At 36.8% G+C, this 19,137-nt stretch overlaps 1 protein-coding gene across 1 annotated transcript in view; it reads left to right on the top strand.

Moving 5' to 3' along the window:
- The window catches only part of LOC105864201 (uncharacterized), a 40,352-nt gene that overhangs the window by 12,737 nt on the left and 8,478 nt on the right, over positions 1-19,137 (top strand). The gene's annotated exons all lie outside the window — the stretch shown is intronic.

Genomic DNA, 19,137 nt, shown 5'->3' with positions numbered 1-19,137 from the left:
ATTTCAACTTCAATTTTTATCTTAACAGTAAAATGAACTTTAGCAGTAGAGTTTAAAAGATAAGAAAATATTATGAAAGAGGTATATTTCAGGAAAAAACTAGTCATTTATTGCATTTGTTAAAAATTATTGTTTCACTGTTTTCTTGCCTAGAGTGAGTATAGTAAGTTTCTGAGGTCTGGTTTTGTTTTGTTTGTTTGTTTATTTTTTGAGACTGAGTTTTAATTTTTTACAAACCCTGGAGAATACAGTGGCATGATCATAGCTCAGTGCAGCCTCCAATGCCTGGGCTCAAGGAATCATCCTGCCTCAGCCTCCTGAGTGACTATAACTACAAGCATGTGCCACCAAGTTGGCTATTTTTTAATTTTTTTTTTTTTTTTTTTTGGTAGAGACAGGCCTCACTACATTACCCAAGCTTGTCTCAAATTCCTGGCCTCAACCAGTTCTCTCACTTTGGGGTCCCTAAGTGCTAGGATTACAGGTATCTCTTATTTGAAGACACCTGTTTTTTTTTGTGTGTTTTTTTTTTTTGAGACAGAGTCTCGCTTTGTTGCCCAGGCTAGAGTGAGTGCTGTGGCGTCAGCCTAGCTCACAGCAACCTCAATCTCCTGGGCTCAAGCGATCCTTCTGCCTCAGCCTCCCGAGTAGCTGGGACTACAGGCAGGTGCCACCATGCCCGGCTAATTTTTTCTATATATAAGTTGGCCAATTAATTTCTTTCTATTTATAGTAGAGACGGGGTCTCACTCTTGCTCAGGCTGGTTTTGAACTCCTGACCTCGAGCAATCCGCCCGCCTCGGCCTCCCAGAGTGCTAGGATTACAGGTGTGAGCCACCTGGCCTGGCCTGAAGACACCTCTTATTTGGAGGTAATTTTCAATATAATTTCAGGACTTAGCTTTGGGAATGGTATTGAGGGAAGGAAATAGAAAAAAAAAGCTCTTCCTTTTGATTGCAGAAAAATGAATACATTTGCACAAGAAAGTATGGTAGAAAAATTTATGAATTACAAAGATTTATCAAAACATTAGTTTTCTCTTGTGCAGGTGGAGAATTTGTGACAGTGGATAACTCTATTCTGTTCTGACTTCATTTCCTCTTCTAAAAAAAAAAAAAAAGGATAACTCTATTCTGTATCCTGCTATCTAGATATTGGAGTTTAATGGTAAATCCTGTGAGGTTGGATTTGGGAATTGCAAAAAGTGTTCACATATGATTATTTACCAAATATTTTGTTACCGTGGAAATAAATGACCTGCTTATTTTCTCAAAGGGCTAGATACTTTTGATTTTCTCATTATGGTATAAAATTTAAATCCCTTGTAATTTCTGTGATATTATGATGGATATATTTTGGTTTTTGTCCATGATTTCTGGCTTTCAGCTCCTGTAAGCCTTGTTATTTGCTAAGTGACTAGAGCAATATCTTTTCTTAAAATATTTGGTCTTTTGTTCTTGGTTCCTGAAGTAAGTAGTTCCTGAAAGGTAAAGGTGAGATACAGTCTTTTGTTATTTACTGTAAGCCTTTGAAACACACCTGAGCTTATGTGAATGAAATGGATTTTGCAAAGACCCAAGAAACCACCTGAGGGGAGGCTGGTTGCCAGGGGAACAAGCTAAGTGCTTAGAGAAATGGAATATTTATTTTCACTCCTAACCCTCTTGTAAGGGAAGAGAAGCTAAAGATTAAGTTGATGGAAAATGGCCTATGGTTAGTTAATTATGCCTATGAAATAAAGCTTCCATAAAAAATAAAAGGACAGCGTTTGGAGAGCTTTCAGATAGCTTAACCACATGGTGGTTTCTGGAATGTGGTGAGGGCTTGAAATCTCTGCATCCCTTCTTCACCCATACCTTATGTATCTCCTCATCTGGCTATTTATTTATATCTTTAAAGATATTCTTTATAATTAACCATTAAATATAAGTTTCCCTCAGTTTTGTGAGTTGGTCTAGCAAATTAATTAAGTCTACAGAGGGGGTCATGGAACTCTTACCTACACCTGTTTGATCAGAAGTTTTGTAGGTCAGGACATGCAACTAGTGTCCAAACGGGGGACCAATCTTGTGGGACTGAGTCCTCAATCTGTGTGATTTTATGCTATCTCCAGGTAGATAGTGTCAGAATTGAACTGTATTTGAAGATATTTAGCTGGTGTCTCCTGCAAAATTGATTGCTTGTTTATTGGTAGAGAAAAATTTGCACACATTTGGTCACACAAGTCTTCTCTGTTTTTTGTTGTTGTGTGGGAGCAGAGGAAAAACACGTGTTGAGATTTTTCTTTTCAGAATGTCCTTCTCTTCTACAAACATAAACACTGAGTTTAAGTGATTTTGCTTGACTCTTGAAGCACTGGGTATTTTCTCATTTACAATTATATGAATATCCCTGATTGAGAAGCCCAGTGACTCCAAGCCAAGACCAATCTTCAGCTTGCAAAAGGTCATTGATGTTCTAGTTCTTTGAGTTTTTTTTCCTGGCGAGTCACCCTGGGAGATGTCCCAGACTGCTCACACCATCATGGAAAAAGACCTTTATATGAAGAAAAGCTACAGGTCACTGGAAATCTGGTTCAACATGAAGGTTTATTTGGGTTTGTGATGGAAGGAGTGTGTGATGCCCCATAGAGACTGCAATTGTTATTACCCTTGGCTGTTTTCAGACATTTACAAATAAAGCAAATTCAGATTTAGGTCAGAAGTGACTTTATTGTAAAGGAGTATTTGAATAGGGGAAAACACTGTCTAACTATAAGATCTACAAACATCTTAAAGGTTAGGCAGAAGAGGGCTTTCTTTCATAGGCCAGAGTAAATAAGATTAGAAGACAGGTAGGAGGAGGATAGGATGTAGGGTGGCAAAGTTACATGGTGCATCAGAAAATTATTTATCCTGAAATCAGACTGTTCTTAGGAGGGACACAGAGAGGGGTTGTGTGCTGGCTAAGGCTGAGGGAGCATCAAAGTTCCGGGGCCTGGCAGAAGAAGAGTAACTTAAGCTATGTTTGGTTAACATGTATTCTGTTCAGACCAGTAAAAACGGAATTGTTCATCTAATTGTTTATGAGGCAGAAATGGGAATTTGTGGAATCTGTGTCTGGCTTTGTGATAGGTGTATGAGGGAGCACCATCTAAGTCATAGAGGGAATAGTGTTTCTTTGCAATGAACTGCTCTGGATGAACAAAAAGAATGGTTTTTTTTAAATCACAGCTGTGTTTACCAGGATTACCTTCCAGCCCCATCTTACTCCACCGCTTTGCCTTGCCCCACACATCCCTTCTATTTGGACATTCCTAAGTATAGCAATTTTAATAAACTGATAAGTGTAATTCAAATGTTTTACTGAGTTCCATGAGTAGTTATATCAAATTTTGAAATTGAAAAGGGGGTTATGGGAACCCCTGATTTATAAGCAGTTGTTCAAAAGTATAGATGGTGTCAGGGCTTTAGATTCTTTGCTAACTCTGAGTGGTGTCAAAATAGAATTGGTGGACCAGCAGTTAGTGTTGGAGAAGTGATTGCTGTTTAGCAAATGCCAAACGTTTGGTGTCAGAAGTGTTGTCACAATAATGTCAAGGGTTAAAATGTTAAACTGACTGGAGATGAGGTTTTGATCACTGGTGAGAATTGAGACCCTGGAGGAGGAAGCATTTTCACCCTGTAAGGAGGGGACAGTAGGGTGTGTGGAGCTCGTAGAATTATTATAAATTTTTCAGCTTCTCAAGGTTTCTTGCACTCACTACCTAGGAGTGAGTCACCCTGGCTACATCTCCACAATAAGAGATGTACCCAAGCTCGGAAACATTTAATCTACAGAGTATGGGGTTATTTGTGGACTGTGGATGAAACAGGTGCTTACCTGAGATGTCTGTGTTTTGTTTCTTTTATAAAATCTTGCTGCCATATAATTCCAGCTTTTTGTTAACATTTGTGAAATATATTCCATGATTTTAGTATAAGATTCTCATTTTCTTGGTAGAAAATCTGAATGGACTGAGTGATGTGGTCTGAAGAAGCAAAGAGAATTCTTGAGATAGTTTTATGCGAAATTTAAATAATACGAATATTAAATAGTTAGGGACTCACCATCCAGGTGAATAAACGGACTTGGGCAGTTCTGGGGTGCCCTCTGACCTCCTCTTTCTACTGTACCCAGTGGTAGCTACCATCCTCATTCTTGTTATTCTCAGTAGGTAACCATTTGTCATAAAGCAGAGGTTTGCTCAGCTTTGCCTCTTTTTCAGTTTTCAGTAACAATGTTACATTCCATATTCTGTTGATATTATGCTTACAAGGTTTCTCTGTGGTTTCTGTGCCTCAGTCTGTGCCATACATGCTGCTGTTGGACGCTGTGTGTGTGTCACCCAGTTTACTCACCCATTCCACTGCTAGTGGGACTTGAATTGTTTCAAGTTTAGGTTTTGGTGTTTCTGACAAGGCCATTCTTGGTCTTATCTACCAAGTGCAAACACTTTAAATTTTTCAACCTAAAGGAAGAAAACTGAGATGCAAAATATAATTTTAAAGAGATTACCTGATCCAGAGTGAGTACAGCTACATGGAAGAATCAGGCACAAGAACCCTTGGCTATGAGATCTGTTTGGTGTGTGTTATAAGCGGACTTTTAAAAACAAAAGGGGTGATATGGGCCGGATGTGGTGACTCATGCCCGCCTGTAATCCTAGCACTCTGGGAGGCCTAAGTGGGTGGATCATTTGAGTTCAGGCATTCAAGACCAGCCTGAGCAAGAGCGAGACCCCGTCTCTACTAAAAAAATAGAAAGAAATTATATACAAAATTTGCCAGGCATGATCGTGCATGACTGTAGTCCCAACTCGGGAGGCTGAGGCAGGAGGATTGCCCAGGAGTTTGAGGTTGCTGTGAGCTAGGCTGACGCCGTGGCACTCTAGCCTGGCCAACAGAGTGAGACTCTGTCTCAGAAAAAAAAAGAAAAAGAAAGAAAAAGGGATATATGGAATGGCCAATGAAAATTTTTTAGGAATTTTTACTGATTTATGCAAACTTTGATTAGTGACTTGAATATACATTGTTGAACTATGCATTATGAGTTATGGTGTCCAGCCTGTGTCATTGTTGGGTTAATTTATGGCTACTTGTGTTGCTAATCAGTGTAGGCTCCACATAGCAAGCTGTTTCTAGAGATAATTACCTAGCTCAAGAGTAAAGGTGGGGAGTAGCATATGACTGCTGCCTCATTTCTGTGCTTCTCTGCGCCTGAAAATTTAGAGGTCGGCTGTATTTTTAAGATAATAAATTTATTTTCTTTCTCACTCTTCCTTTAATCAAAATATTTCTTTCTTTCTTTTTTTTTGAGACAGTTTCTCTTTGTTGCCCAGGCTAGAGTGAGTGCCATGGCGTCAGCCTAGCTCACAGCAACCTCAATCTGCTGGACTCAAGCAATCCTCCTGCGTCAGCCTCCCAAGTAGCTGGGACTACAGGCATGTGCCACTATGCCCGGCTAATTTTTTTTTCTATATATATTAGTTGGCCAATTAATTTCTTTCTATTTATAGTAAAGATGGAGTCTGGCTCTTGCTCAGGCTGGTTTAGAACTCCTGACCTCGAGCAATCCGCCCGCCTCGGCCTCCCAAAGTGCTAGGATTACAGGCATGAGCCACTGCGCCTAGCCATAATCAAAATATTTCATTTCAAAAGCTTCAATGCTCAATGTCTGAGTGTCTAGATGTCCTTCATCACTAGGAAGGTTCGTTCCCCGACTGTTCTGTCCCATATTGGGAAAGGTGAGAAGAGGAATCTCGGTGAGAAATTTTAGGAGGACCCATAAGCCAAATTGGGATGGCACCCCAGAGTGCCAAGAAGGAGACTTTAGTCAAGTCATTGATTATATAGCTACTATTGCTTGTTCTGTTATCTCTGTTCTTTGAAATACCATTATTTTAATTTTCTTGGAAGAAGTAAAACAATGAGAGATACGTAACATTAATAACTTGAATAGTAGAAATAGAATGCACATAAAGATAATCAAAAGAGAATTTGGATGCCAGAACAACAATAAAAAAACTTATTCTATTAGGGAGCCAAGTAAAAACATTAAGAAAAAATTAAATCTAGGTTCTTTATATACTTATAGCCAAGTGGCTTCTTATTTTTCCAAATGGGTTTTTTTTTTTTTTTTTGAGACAGAGTCTCACTTTGTTGCCCAGGCTAGAGTGAGTGCTGTGGCGTCAGCCTAGCTCACAGCAACCTCAAACTTCTGGGCTCAAGCGATCCTGCTGCCTCAGCCTCCTGAGTAGCTGGGACTACAGGCAGGTGTCACCATGCCCGGCTGATTTTTTTCTATATATATTAGTTGGCCAATTGATTTCTGTCTGTTTATAGTAGAGACGGGGTTTCACTCTTGCTCAGGCTGGTTTTGAACTCCTGACCTTGAGCAATCCGCTCGCCTCAGCCTCCCAGAGTGCTAGGATTACAGGCATGAGCCACCACACCCGGCCTCCAAATGGGTTTTTATTTCATGGGAACTATTTATGTATGCACAACAAGAGATATTTTCCACCATACATACATCTCCTTACTCAGGTAATATAAAATTTAAAATAATGTAATGTCTAGTACAACCTCAGCTAGTGAACCTATTGCTTTTGTTAATCTGTGATGAAGGCACCCGTTTGATGCAACCAGCAATTTTTCCTGAAGTTATAGGATGATTTGTGATTATGTGTTCATGGTAAGTGGCACCCCATTAAGGCAAAAGCACTCTAAAATGCATGCAGCTATCTTCTTGAGGGATAGGCAGGTAATTAGCAGGTTTCCCCAAAACAGAATCTCCATCTAAAATAGGTTGTTGATCATGCCTGGACAAAAGTTTGAGGAAAGAAATCCAGTGTTAGATTTCCCCTGAGCTATCTATAGACAGAGGGGTGACTAAATATTATAAAAGACACTGGCCTTCAATTTAGCATCACAGAAACTGGTCAGCTGTAGCTGATATAGTTCCTTCCACCAGGGTTAGAACGAATCATTTTCTGATGGCATTTTCAATAAAGCTAATTTGTAAGTGGGAGGTGATCTTTGATGTCTACATATCTTGTGGGCTTGATGGTAAAATAATCTTTAATTTAATTTTTTCACTGAGCTTTACACGGCCTTTATGAAAAAGACAAATATAACCTTTAACCAAATATAACCTATAACCAAATATAACCTGGTTTATATGCTACTTAATCCAGGTGCATGGATTTTTCTGTTATTTTAAAGAGATACTATTCGCATTTGCCAAATGGGGCAGAACATAGGTTAAACATACCAACAGAAAAGTCTTAGGACAGAGAAGGTTAAAAGTTTTTGTGAACTTTGTAAATTGATTTTGTATTATTCCATTTGTATAGTCCACTGATCTGGAAGACAGAGGGTGGTATACACAATGGAAATGCTGAGAAATTGGCCATATATTGCAGATAGACTGAATTTTTTACCAATGAAAGGAGTTTCTCAGTCCCTCTGAAGCTCAGAAGAAAATGTCCAAGAAGGGATAAGAAGTGACTAAAATTTGTCATAGTTAAAGGGACAGTCAACAACAAAGTTTGGTCATTTTCTTTTTTTTAACAGTTTACTGGAAAGGTGAACCAAAGTCTTTCCTTGTCTCCTAATAATACTTTATGAAAATCTTGTTTAAATGAGACAACCAAAGTTTACTCTTTAAGTTTTATATTATTAGTATTAAAGCTAATTTTAATAAGACCTTATAAACAAATGTATCTAATCTTAATCAGCTTTGACTACGTAAGATTTCTTTATACCTTTTATAATCTCTTATAATTTTTCCATTTTCTGTTTTTCTCTAACTTTCTATGCCCACTCAGTTTATCTATTTCATTTTTTTCTTTTATTCTTTCAACTGAATTCAGCTTTTAAATAACCTCTAAACTCAGCAAAGTTAATTTTTTTTTACCAGAAATCACATCTTTTTTTCTCCGTTTTATAATATTTTACACCAAAAAGCACATTTTATTTTGTTTATATACTTTGTTTTTTTGGTTTTTTTTTTTTTTTTTTGAAACAGAGTCTCACTTTGTTGCTCAGGCTAGAGTGAGTGCCATGGCGTCAGCCTAGCTCACAACAACCTCAATCTCCTGGGCTCAAGCAATCCTGTTGCCTCAGCCTCCCGAGTAGCTGGGACTACAGGCATGCGCCACCATGCCTGGATAATTTTTTCTATATATATTAGTTGGCCAATTAATTTCTATTTATAGTAGAGATGGGATCTCACTCTTGCTCAGGCTGTTTTCGAACTCCTGACCTTGAGCAATCTGCCTGCCTCGGCCTCCCAGAGTGCTAGGATTACAGGCGTGAGCCACTATTTATACACTTTGTGTGTAGAATTCTCTTCTTCTCTCTAGTTTTAGTTACCATATTTTAGTAAGTATTTTAAATCTTAGTAATTTTAATTCATTATGAAAAAGTAAGAGGTAGGGATTTTTAACTGTGGTTCACATACCAATAATTTATGAATATGCATTTTATAATTTTTAGAAGCATAGGCTTTGTAATGGAATAATTTTAAAATGTGAAACAGCATAATTACTAACCCATCTAAATATATTTTGTCTCTGAAATTAAGAAGCCTAAAGTATTATATATTCTCTTAAGCTCATATTTAATAATTAATATCTTAGCATTTTATCTTATTTGGAAATGATCTATATGTTCAGTAAATATCCATCATTTAATTTAGCTTAGCAAAACTCTAAGGGTATAGTTACCAGAAAGATTTCAAAAACATTTTTATGTACTGTTAGATGCATGGAAATTATATTTTAAAAATTTTATGTAAACATATTATGAAACAATTATTTTTATAAGTTCATTTATAAATTTTTATTACATTTATGTCTGTTTTATATATTCATTGTTAACAATTATTATTATTCTTTTTTTTTTTTTTTGAGACAATCTCACTGTGTTGCCTGGGCTAGAATGCCATGGCGTCAGCCTAGCTCACAGCAACCTCAAACTCCTGGGCTCAAGCAATCCTACTGCTTCAGCCTTGCGAGTAGCTGGGACTACAAGCATGGGCCACGATACCTTGCTAATTTTTTCTATATGTTTTTAATTGTCCAGCTAATTTCTTTCTTTTGTTTTTTAGTAGAGACAGGCTGTCGCTCTTGCTCAGGCTGGTCTCAAACTCCTGAGCTCAAACAATCCACCTGCCTCGGCCTCCTGGAGTGCTAGGATTACAGGTGTGAGCCACTGCGCCCGGCCAATAATTATATTTTTACAATCTCATAAGACATTAGACAAATATAGCCATAACCTCAGGTTGAACTTTTTATTAACCATTTTTTGTTGTTGTTTTTTTTTTGAGACAAAGTCTCACTCTGTTATCCAGGCTAGAGTGCTGTGGCATCAGCCTAGCTCACAGCAACCTCAAACTCCTGGTTCAAGCAATTCTTCTGCCTCAGCCTCCCAAATAGCTGGGACTACAGGCATAGGCTACAAGACCTGGCTAAGTTTTTGTTTCATTTTTAGTTGACTGGCTAATTTTTTCTATTTTTAGTAGAGACAGGGTCTTGCTCTTGCTCAGGCTGGTCTTGAACTCCTGAGCTTGAGCAATCCTCCCGCCTTGGCCTTGCAGAGCTAGGATTACAGGTGTGAGCCACCGCACCTGGCCTATTAACCATTTTTATAATACTCTGTTAGGCAAGTGTCATAGAAGCAATAACCTAAAAGTTAAGTACATGTATATTTTGCTGATAAGTCAGAAGACATAGTTGCTTTTAGTAAAGTAACAATATTAAACTAGTCATATTGACTAAAATCTTTAGTCAAGTCACATAAACTTGAAAAATATTTAGGCTCATTTTTTTTAATTTATGAGCACTCATTTAAGTAAATTTTGTACCATGTAGACAATATACAAATGCATGTATAAATGTATACATTCTATGTACACATTCATGCATCTAAAAGCCAAAGAGAATGAGGAAGTAATTGTAAAAATGAGTACATCTTTATCCCAGATTGAAACCTGTATACCCACAAGTCTTACAATTCCATGAGGAAAAGGAGGTATCCTGCCAAAAAAGGAGGAGTCTGTGGTACCCTTTCTGTGTTTCTCAAACAGTTCCCTGGATTGCTACTGATAGAAATTTTGTTTAGGTCCCTTCACATGGTGTCAAAGGTGGCAAGGGGAAGGAGAGACAGAAGTAAAAGGTGAATAAGTCTGAATAAGAACTAATTTGAGAAAATCTTGTTTTCCAAAACTCCACTATAATTTTACATTATCCTTGGGTAAAATTGCATCAACCGTAGGAAAAACAGAGGAAGCATGTATTTGAGCAAGTGTTTAAAAGAGAGAAGTGGACTGAGAACCTTTTATTGAGAGAACATAGGCCTCAAATAAATATATTAGTACATATATAGCCTAAGTATGGTTATAATTAAGTGAACTTTTGAGATTAGAGTTCTTAAAAAATTGTATCATGTAAACAGCAATGACTTCTGTTTCTTGGCTTTTTCTTTTTGAAATTTGCACCAATAAAGAGTTTTAGAGGTGGAGCTTATTTGCTTATGAGGGTAATCACTATTTAAGCTGTTTGTTTTTGAAATATTTTTATAAACTCTTTCGTTTCTTTTTGAGTATATGGTTTTATGTAGCGTAAGAGAGAAGACTCAACAGATGAAGTAATAACAAAAGACAAATTTCTATTGCACTCTAAATATAAATCAGAGGTACACCTGAAAAAAATTACTCAAAACTAACACAAATGAACATGCATTAGATCCAAACCAAGAAGCCCTTTATGGCATCAACCAAAGTCTCCCAAGAGGTAGCAAAACATTACAGTCCTTCCAACATCCAGGCCGCTCCCAAGGACCGCTTGAGGAAAATTTGGCTAGCTTCAAGGAAGTGCAACCAATATCAGGTCATATTTTATAAGGCCCAGCTTCTTATCTCACCATCCACCCACAGAGGCCAGAAGGAAGATTAAAAGACAATCAGTAGAACAAGAAAACCAAAGATGTTCATGGGGGATAGAAAAGGTTACAAATGGGTACTCCAAATGTCAAGAGTCATACAAATAATTCAAACCCAAAAATGAATTAATACTTTTTTTTAAATTCAGGATATTATGGGGGTACAAACATTTTGGTTATATGTAATGGATTTGCCCTTCCTAAGTCATGGCTACCAGCGTGCCCCTCCCTGATACAGTGTTATCTGCTTTCATTACTTTTGGGTTTATCCCCCAAAAGCCCCACCTGACAGGCACCCAGTGAGTGTTACTACCATGTGAAAAACCTTAGTGTTGGTCATTTAGGACTAATTTGATGTCAAGTACATGTGGTGCATGTTTTCCATCCTCATGATACCTCACTTCAAAGGATGGGCTCAATGTCTATCCAGGATAATATAAGAGGTGCTAGTTCACCGTTGTTTTTTGTAGTTCAGTAGAACTCCATAATATACATATACCACATTTTATTAATCCACCCATGTATTGATGGGTACTTCGGTTGTTTCCACATCTTTACAATTGTGAATTGTGTTGCTATAAACATTTGAGTATAGATGTCTTTATTGTAGAATGTCTTTTTTGCTTTGGCAGATGCCTAGTAGTGGGATTGCAGGATCAAATGGTATTTCTATCTTTACCTCTTTGAGGTATCTCAAATTACTTTGTACAGGAGTTGTACTAATTTGCAGTCCAACCAGCAGTATAAGAGTGTTTCAGTCTCTCCACATCCACACCAGCATTTGTTTAGGGGGGGACTTTTTGATAAGGGCTTTTCTCATTAGAGTTAGGTGATATCTTATTGTAGGTTTGCTTTGCGTTTCCCTAGTGATTAGAGCTGTTGAACACGTTTCTTGTTTGCTGGCCAGTTAGTCTGTCTTCTTTTGAAAAGTTTCTCTTCATGTCCTTTACTCATTTGTTTATGGGGTGGTTTTATTTTTTCTTGTTGATTTTCTTAAGTTGCGAATAGATTCTTGTTATCAGCCCTTTATCAGTTATGTAGAAAGCAAATATTTTCTCCTATTCTGTAGGTTGTCTGTTCACTCTAATGATAGTTTCCTTGGCTGTGCAGATTCTTTTTAATTTGATCAGGTCCCATTTGTTTATTTTTCTTGCTGCTGTGATTGCGTTTGGTGTCTTCTTCATAAATTTTTTGCCTAGGCAGATGTTTAAAGGAGTCTTCTCGACATTTTCTTCCTGAATTCTTAAAGTTTCATGCCTTAGGTTTCAGTGTTATCCATCATGAGTTAATATTTGTGAGGTAGAGATCTAGTTTAAATCTTCTGCATGTGGATATCCAGTTTTGCCAGCACCACTTATTGAATAGAGATTGTTTTCTCCAATGTATATTTTTGTCTTTGTTGTCAAAGTTTAGATGATAATATGAGGATGATTCCATATCTGGGATCTACATCCTTAGGATCTAAATCCTACCCTCACTTTAAAGGATGGGCTCAGTGTCTCTCCAGGATAATATAAAGGTCTGTATCTCTGCTCTTGTGCCAGTACTATGCCGTCTTGGTTACTGTAGCCTTGTAGTAAAGTTTGAAGTCTAACAGACTGATGCTTCCCAATTTTTTCTTTTTCCTTAAGATTGCTTTGGCTATACAAAGTATTCTGTGGTCCAAAGTTGAGAATTATTTTTTCTAAATATGTGAACAATGATGGTGGTATTTTAATAGGGATTGCATTAATTCTGTAGATCCCTTTAGGTGGTATGGACATTTTAACAATACTGATTCTACTAATCCATGAGCATGGTAAGGATTTCCATCTGTTTACATCTTATACAATTTCTTTTCTCAGTGTTTTGTACTTATCCCTATATGTGTCTCTCATCCCCTTCATTTAATATATTCCTATATATATAATATTCTTTGATGCTATTGTGAAGGGTGTTGCATCTTTAATTTGATTTTCAGCTTGACTGTTATTGGCATATATGAATGCCACTGACTTGTATGCATTAATTTTCTATCCTGAGACTTTACTGAATTCATTTATTAATTCTAGGAGTCTCTTAGTTGAATCCTTGGGATTTTCTAGATATAATAGCATATCATCAGCAAAGAGTGAGAGTTTGACCTCTTGTGCCCTCATTTGGACACGCTTAATTTCCCTCTCTTGTCTGATTGCTCTGGCAAGGACTTCCAGTACTATGTTGAACAGAAGTGGTGATAGTAGGCAACCTTGTCTGGTTCCAGTTCTAAGCGGGAATGCTTTCAATTTTTGACTATTCAATATGATATTGGCTGTGGGTTTATCATATATGGCCTTAATAATTTTCAGGAATGTCTCATCTATGCCTATTTTGTTAAGAGTTTTTATCATAAAAGTGTGCTGGATTTTGTCTATTGAGAGAATCCTACGGTCTTTGTTGTTGCTTTTATTTATGTGGTGAATTGCATTTATAGATTAGAGTATGTTGAAACAGCCTTGCTGGCTGTTTTATTCCTTCTATGGAATAAAATCAACCTGGTCGTGATGAATTATTTTTTTGATGTGCTGTTGGATTCAATTTGCTAAGATTTTGTTAAGGATTTTTGCATCTGTATTCATGAGAAATATTGGTCTGTAGGTTTCTTTTTTTGTTGTGTCCTTTCCTGGCTTTGGTATCAAGGTGATATTGGCTTGGTAAAATGTGTTGGGGAGGATCTCATCCTTCTCAATGTTGTTGAATAGTTTCTGCAGTATAGGTATGAGTTATTATTTGTAGGTTTGTTAAAATTTGGATGTGAAACCATCGGATTTGGGACTTTTTTTTGAAGATTTTTTTTCTTGAAATCAAGCAATTCTCCCACCTCCACTTTCCCAAAGTGCTAGGATTACAGGTGTGAGCTACCACGCCTGGCCTGTTTTTGAAGATTTTTAATTGCTCCTCTAATTTCTGTGCTTGATATTGGTCTGTTCAGGAATTCTGTTTCCTTCTGATTGAGTTTACAGAGGTTGTGTGTTTCCAAGAATTTGTCCATTTCCTCCACATTCTGTAGTTTGGGGGCATATAGATTTTTGCAGTATTCAAATATAATGCTTTGTATTTCAGGGATGTCTGTAGTAGCCTCTTCTTTTTCATTTCTGATTGAGTTTATTGAGTCCTTTTATTTCTAGTTCTTGTCAATCTACAGGGTTATCAATTTCATTTTTTTGAAAAAGCAACTTTCAGTTTTGTTGATATTCTGTATAGTTCTTTTATTTTCATTTCATTTAGTTCTGCTCTTAGTTATTTCACAGAGATAAAGCAGAGAAACAAGAGAAAAGAGTAAACCCTACAAGAAATGTGGGACTATGTGAAGAGGCTAATTTGAGAATCATAGTCATCTCTGAGGGTGAAGAAGAAAATACACAAGAGTTGGATAAGCTATTTGACAATACAATAGAAGAAAATTTCTCAGGCCTTGCTAAAATCTAGATATGCAGGTACAAGAAGCTCAAAGGACTCCTGGGAGATTCATTGTTAACAGGAGAAAATTGTGACACACAGTCATCAGACTGATGAAACTAACCACTAAAGAGGCCCTCCTACGAGCTGTAAGGCGAAAGAAGCAGGTAACCTACAAAGGAAAACTCATCAGAATAACATCAGACTTCTCAACTGAGACATTACATGCAAGTAGAGATTGGGACCCCATTCTAACTCTTCTGAAACAGAATAATGCCCAGCCTAGAAAGTTATGCCCCTCAAAACTAAGTTTCATACACAAAGGAGAAATAGAGACCTTCTCAGACAAGCAAAGACTGAGGCAATTCATCAAGACAAGGCCTGTCCTCCAGGAAGTACTCAAAGCATGGATCACGACAATAAACACAAATGTAAAATCATCCAAAAGGTAAAGGTCAAAGCCCAGATACCACAATGGTTCAAGAGAGAAAACAAAGCAGCAAAGTTCAACTGAACAGAGTGAACAGAAATCTGCCCCACTTATCAATTCTCTCAATAAATGTGAATGACTTGAACTTCACACTAAAGAGATATAAGCGGGGCAAATGGATAAATACGCACAAGCCAAGTATATGCTGTTTTCAGGAAACACATCTAACCCGTGAGTATGCATTGAAACTCAAGGTAAAGGGTTGGAAAATAATATTTTAAGCAAACGTAAGCCAAAAGAAAACTGGCATGGTGGTGATTCTGATTTCAGATAACATAGTCTTCAAATCAACAAAATTGATGAAAGACAAAGAGGGTGAGGGTACAATTCAACAAGAAGACATAACAATTCTAAATATTTATGCACCCGAGTCAGGTGTACCCAGATTCATAAAGGAAATCCTACTTGATGTAACCAAAATGATAACAGCAACACCATAATAACCGAGACTTTAACACTCCTCTGACAGAACAGGACAGATCCTCCAAACAGAAAATCAACAAAGAAACAGAGGACTTACACAGAACTCTAAAACAAATGAGGCTGACATTTACAGAACATTCTACCCCAGAATCACTGATTTTATGTTTTTCTCATCAGCTGATGGCACATTCTCTAAGATTGACCATATCTTAGTACACAAAGTATGTCTCAAAAAATTTAAAACAATAGAAAATATACAATGCATCTTCTCAGACCACAGTGGAATAAATTAGAAATCAACTCCAACAGAAACTCTTGTGTCTACACAAAGTCGTGAAAAGTAAACAACCTTCTGCTGAATGATTATTGTGTTAAGGAGGAAATCAAGATGGAAATCAAAAGATTCTTTGAACTAAATGATAAAGAAGACAAAAGTTCTCAAAATCTGTGGGACAAAACTAGCACAGTCCTGAGAGGAAAATTTATATCCATAAATGCCAACATCTAAAGATAGAAAGATGACAAACAATCTAATAAATAGTCTGAAAGAACTGGAAAAAGATGATGAAACCATCAACATAAGAAAAGAAATAAACCAAGATCAGAGTGGAACTAAATGATATTGGTATGAAAAAATTATACAGAAGATAAATAAAACAAAAGGTTGGTTCCTCGAAAAAGAATATGGAAAAATCAACATGCCTCTGGATAGATTAATGTGAAGCAGAAAAGAAAGAACTCTAATAAGCTCTATCAGGAATGAAAAGGAGGAAATTACAACTGATGCCACGGAAATACAAAATATCACCTATGAATACTGTAATAACCTCTCTGCACGTGCACTGGAATGTGAAGGAAATGGAAAAATTTGTGGAAACACACAGTCTCCCTAGGCTCCAGCAGAAAGAAATGGAATTCCTGAACAGACCAATATCAAGTACCCATATTGAAACAGCAAGAAAAATGCTTGCTAAAAAATCCTGGAATAGACAGTTTCACAACTGAATTTTACCATACCTACAAAGAAGAAATGTTGCCTATCCTGCAGAAATTATTCCACAACATCAAAAAGGAAGGAATCCTACCTGACAAATTTTATGAAGCCAACATCACCCTGATACCAAAACCAGGAAAGGATGCAACAAAAAGGGAAAACTACAGACCAATATACCTTACATGCAAAAATCTTCAGTAACATTCTGGCAATGTGAATTCAGGTGCTTATCAAAAAAATAATCTATGATGATGAAGTGGGCTTCATTCTAGAGATACAGGGATACTTCAACATATGCAAATCTATACATGTAATTCACCAGATAAATTGAAGCAAAAACAAAGACCATGTGATCCTCTAAATATATGCAGAAAAAGCATTCAACAAAATTCAAACTTTTTAATGATCAGAACGCTTAACAAAATAGGCATAGATGAGACTTGCATAAAAATGATGCAAGTCATATATGACAAACCCACAGCCAATGAAGCATTGCCTCTTAGAACTGGAACCAGACAAGCTTGCACTTTATCACTGCTTCTATACAACATAGTGCTGGAAGTCCTAGCCAGGGCATTCAGACATGAGAAAGAAATCAAGGGCATCCAAATGGGAGCAGAAGAGGTCAAACTGTCACTCTTTCCTGACTACACGATCTTATATATATAAAACCCCAAAGATTTGCCATGAGACTACTGGAATTGATAAACAAATTTAGAAAAGTCACAGGTTACAAAGTCAATGTGCAGAAATCAGTGGCATTCTATATGCCAAATAACTGTCAAACTGAGAACCAAATCAAAGACTCAGTACCCTCCACAATAGCAACAATAAAATAAAATACGTAGGAGTATATTTAAGTAAGAAGGTAAAAGACCTGTATAGGGAGAACTATAAAACACTGAGGAATGAAATAGCATAAGACATAAACAGGTGGAAAACCATACCATGCTCATGGGTCGGCAGAATCAACATTGTTAAAATGTCTATACTATTCAGAGTGATCTACAGATTCAATGCAATCCCTACTAAAATACCAACATCATTGTTTACAAATATAGAAAAAATAATTCTATTTTTCATATAGAACCAGAATAGACCCCATATAGCAAAATCAATATTAAGCAAAAAGAACAAATTGGGTGGCATCAATTTACCAGACTATAAGGCTATAGTAACTAAAATACCATGGTGTTGGCACAGAAACAGAGACATAGACCAATGCACCAGAACTGAGAACCCAGATATAAAACTGTCCTCATATAGCCAACTCATCTTCAACAAAGCAGGCAAAAACATACACTGGGAAAAGGAATCCTTATTCAATAAAGGGTGCTTGGAAAACTGGATAGCCTCATGTAGAAGACTGAAACAGGATCCATATCTTTCACCTCTCACAAAAATCAACTGACAGTGGATAACAGACTTAATCCTACGGCATGGAACTATAATAATTCTAGAAGAAAATGTTGGAAAAACTCTTATAGACATTGTGCCTAGGCAAAGAATTTATGAAGAAGACCTCAAGGGCAATCACAGCAACAACAAAAATAAATAAATCAGATCTCATCAAATTTAAAAACTTCTGCACAGCCAAGGAAACTATCACTAGAGCAAACAGGCAACATACAGAATGGGAGAAAATATTCGTATGCTACACATCCGATAAAGGGCTGATAACTAAAATCTATATAGAACTCAGTAAAATCAGCAACAAAAAAATCAAACAATGCTGTCAAAAAAATGAGCAGAGGACATGAACAGAAACTTTAAAAAAGAAGATGGATTAATGGCTAACAAACATGAAAAAATGCTAAGCATCTCTAATCATCATGGAAATGGAAATCAAAACCACAGTGAAAAATCACTTATCCCTAGTGAGAATGGCCTTTATATCAAAATGTCCCAAAACTAATGTTGGAATGGAGGCAGAGAGATAGGAACACTCATACACTGCTGGTGAGACTGCAAACTAGTACAACTTATGTGGAAAGCATTATGGAGATTCCTCAAGGAAATACAAGTAGAACTACTATCATTTGATCCAGCAATCAATCCCATTACTGAACATCTACCCAAAAGAACACAAGACATTGTATAAAAAACACATCTGCATTAGAATGTTTATAGCAGCACAATTCACTATTGCAAAGATGTTAAAACAACCCAAGTGCCCATCAATACATGAATGGATTAATAAAATGTGGTATGTATACCACGGAGTTCTATTCAGCCATGACAAACAATGGTGATGTACCACTTCTTGTATTATCCTCGATAGAGCTGGAACCCATTCTACTAAGTGAATTATCCCTAGAATGGGAAAACAAGCACCACATATACTCACCATCAAATTGGTATTAAGTGATCAACACTTAAGTGCATATATAGTAATAACATTCAGCGGGTGTTGTGCAGATGGGAGGGGGGAAACAGGGGATGGTTATATACACACCTAATGGGTCTGGTTTGCACTTTGTGGGGGATTGACACACTTGAAGCTCTGACTCAGGTCTGGCAAGGGCATATGTGTTACCTAAACATTTGTACCCTCCTAATATGCTGACATAAAATAAATTTTAAAAATATAAAAAATAAATCAATGGTAAACACAAAAATATATATGGTTAGTTTCATTTCGTTAACTTGCTTTTAGTGAGGTGTGTCCTCGTGCGCATCAACACAACTATCCTATTATAGTTGATGCTAATTTTACTCAGTTGGTTATGGTTCTCTCTGACAGATTTTTCTCTGTATAGTTAATTATTTTTATCTGAATTATTAATAGGCACTTTGTGAAGATTTACCAACTGATATGCCTACACCATCACATTTAATTTGGAAGCTCCTTT

This window comes from Microcebus murinus, chromosome 13 (assembly GCF_040939455.1).
Source record: "Microcebus murinus isolate Inina chromosome 13, M.murinus_Inina_mat1.0, whole genome shotgun sequence".
NCBI lineage: Eukaryota > Metazoa > Chordata > Mammalia > Primates > Cheirogaleidae > Microcebus > Microcebus murinus.
Note: the sequence above shows the minus strand (reverse complement) of the source record. Positions and strands in the feature narration are given on the sequence as shown.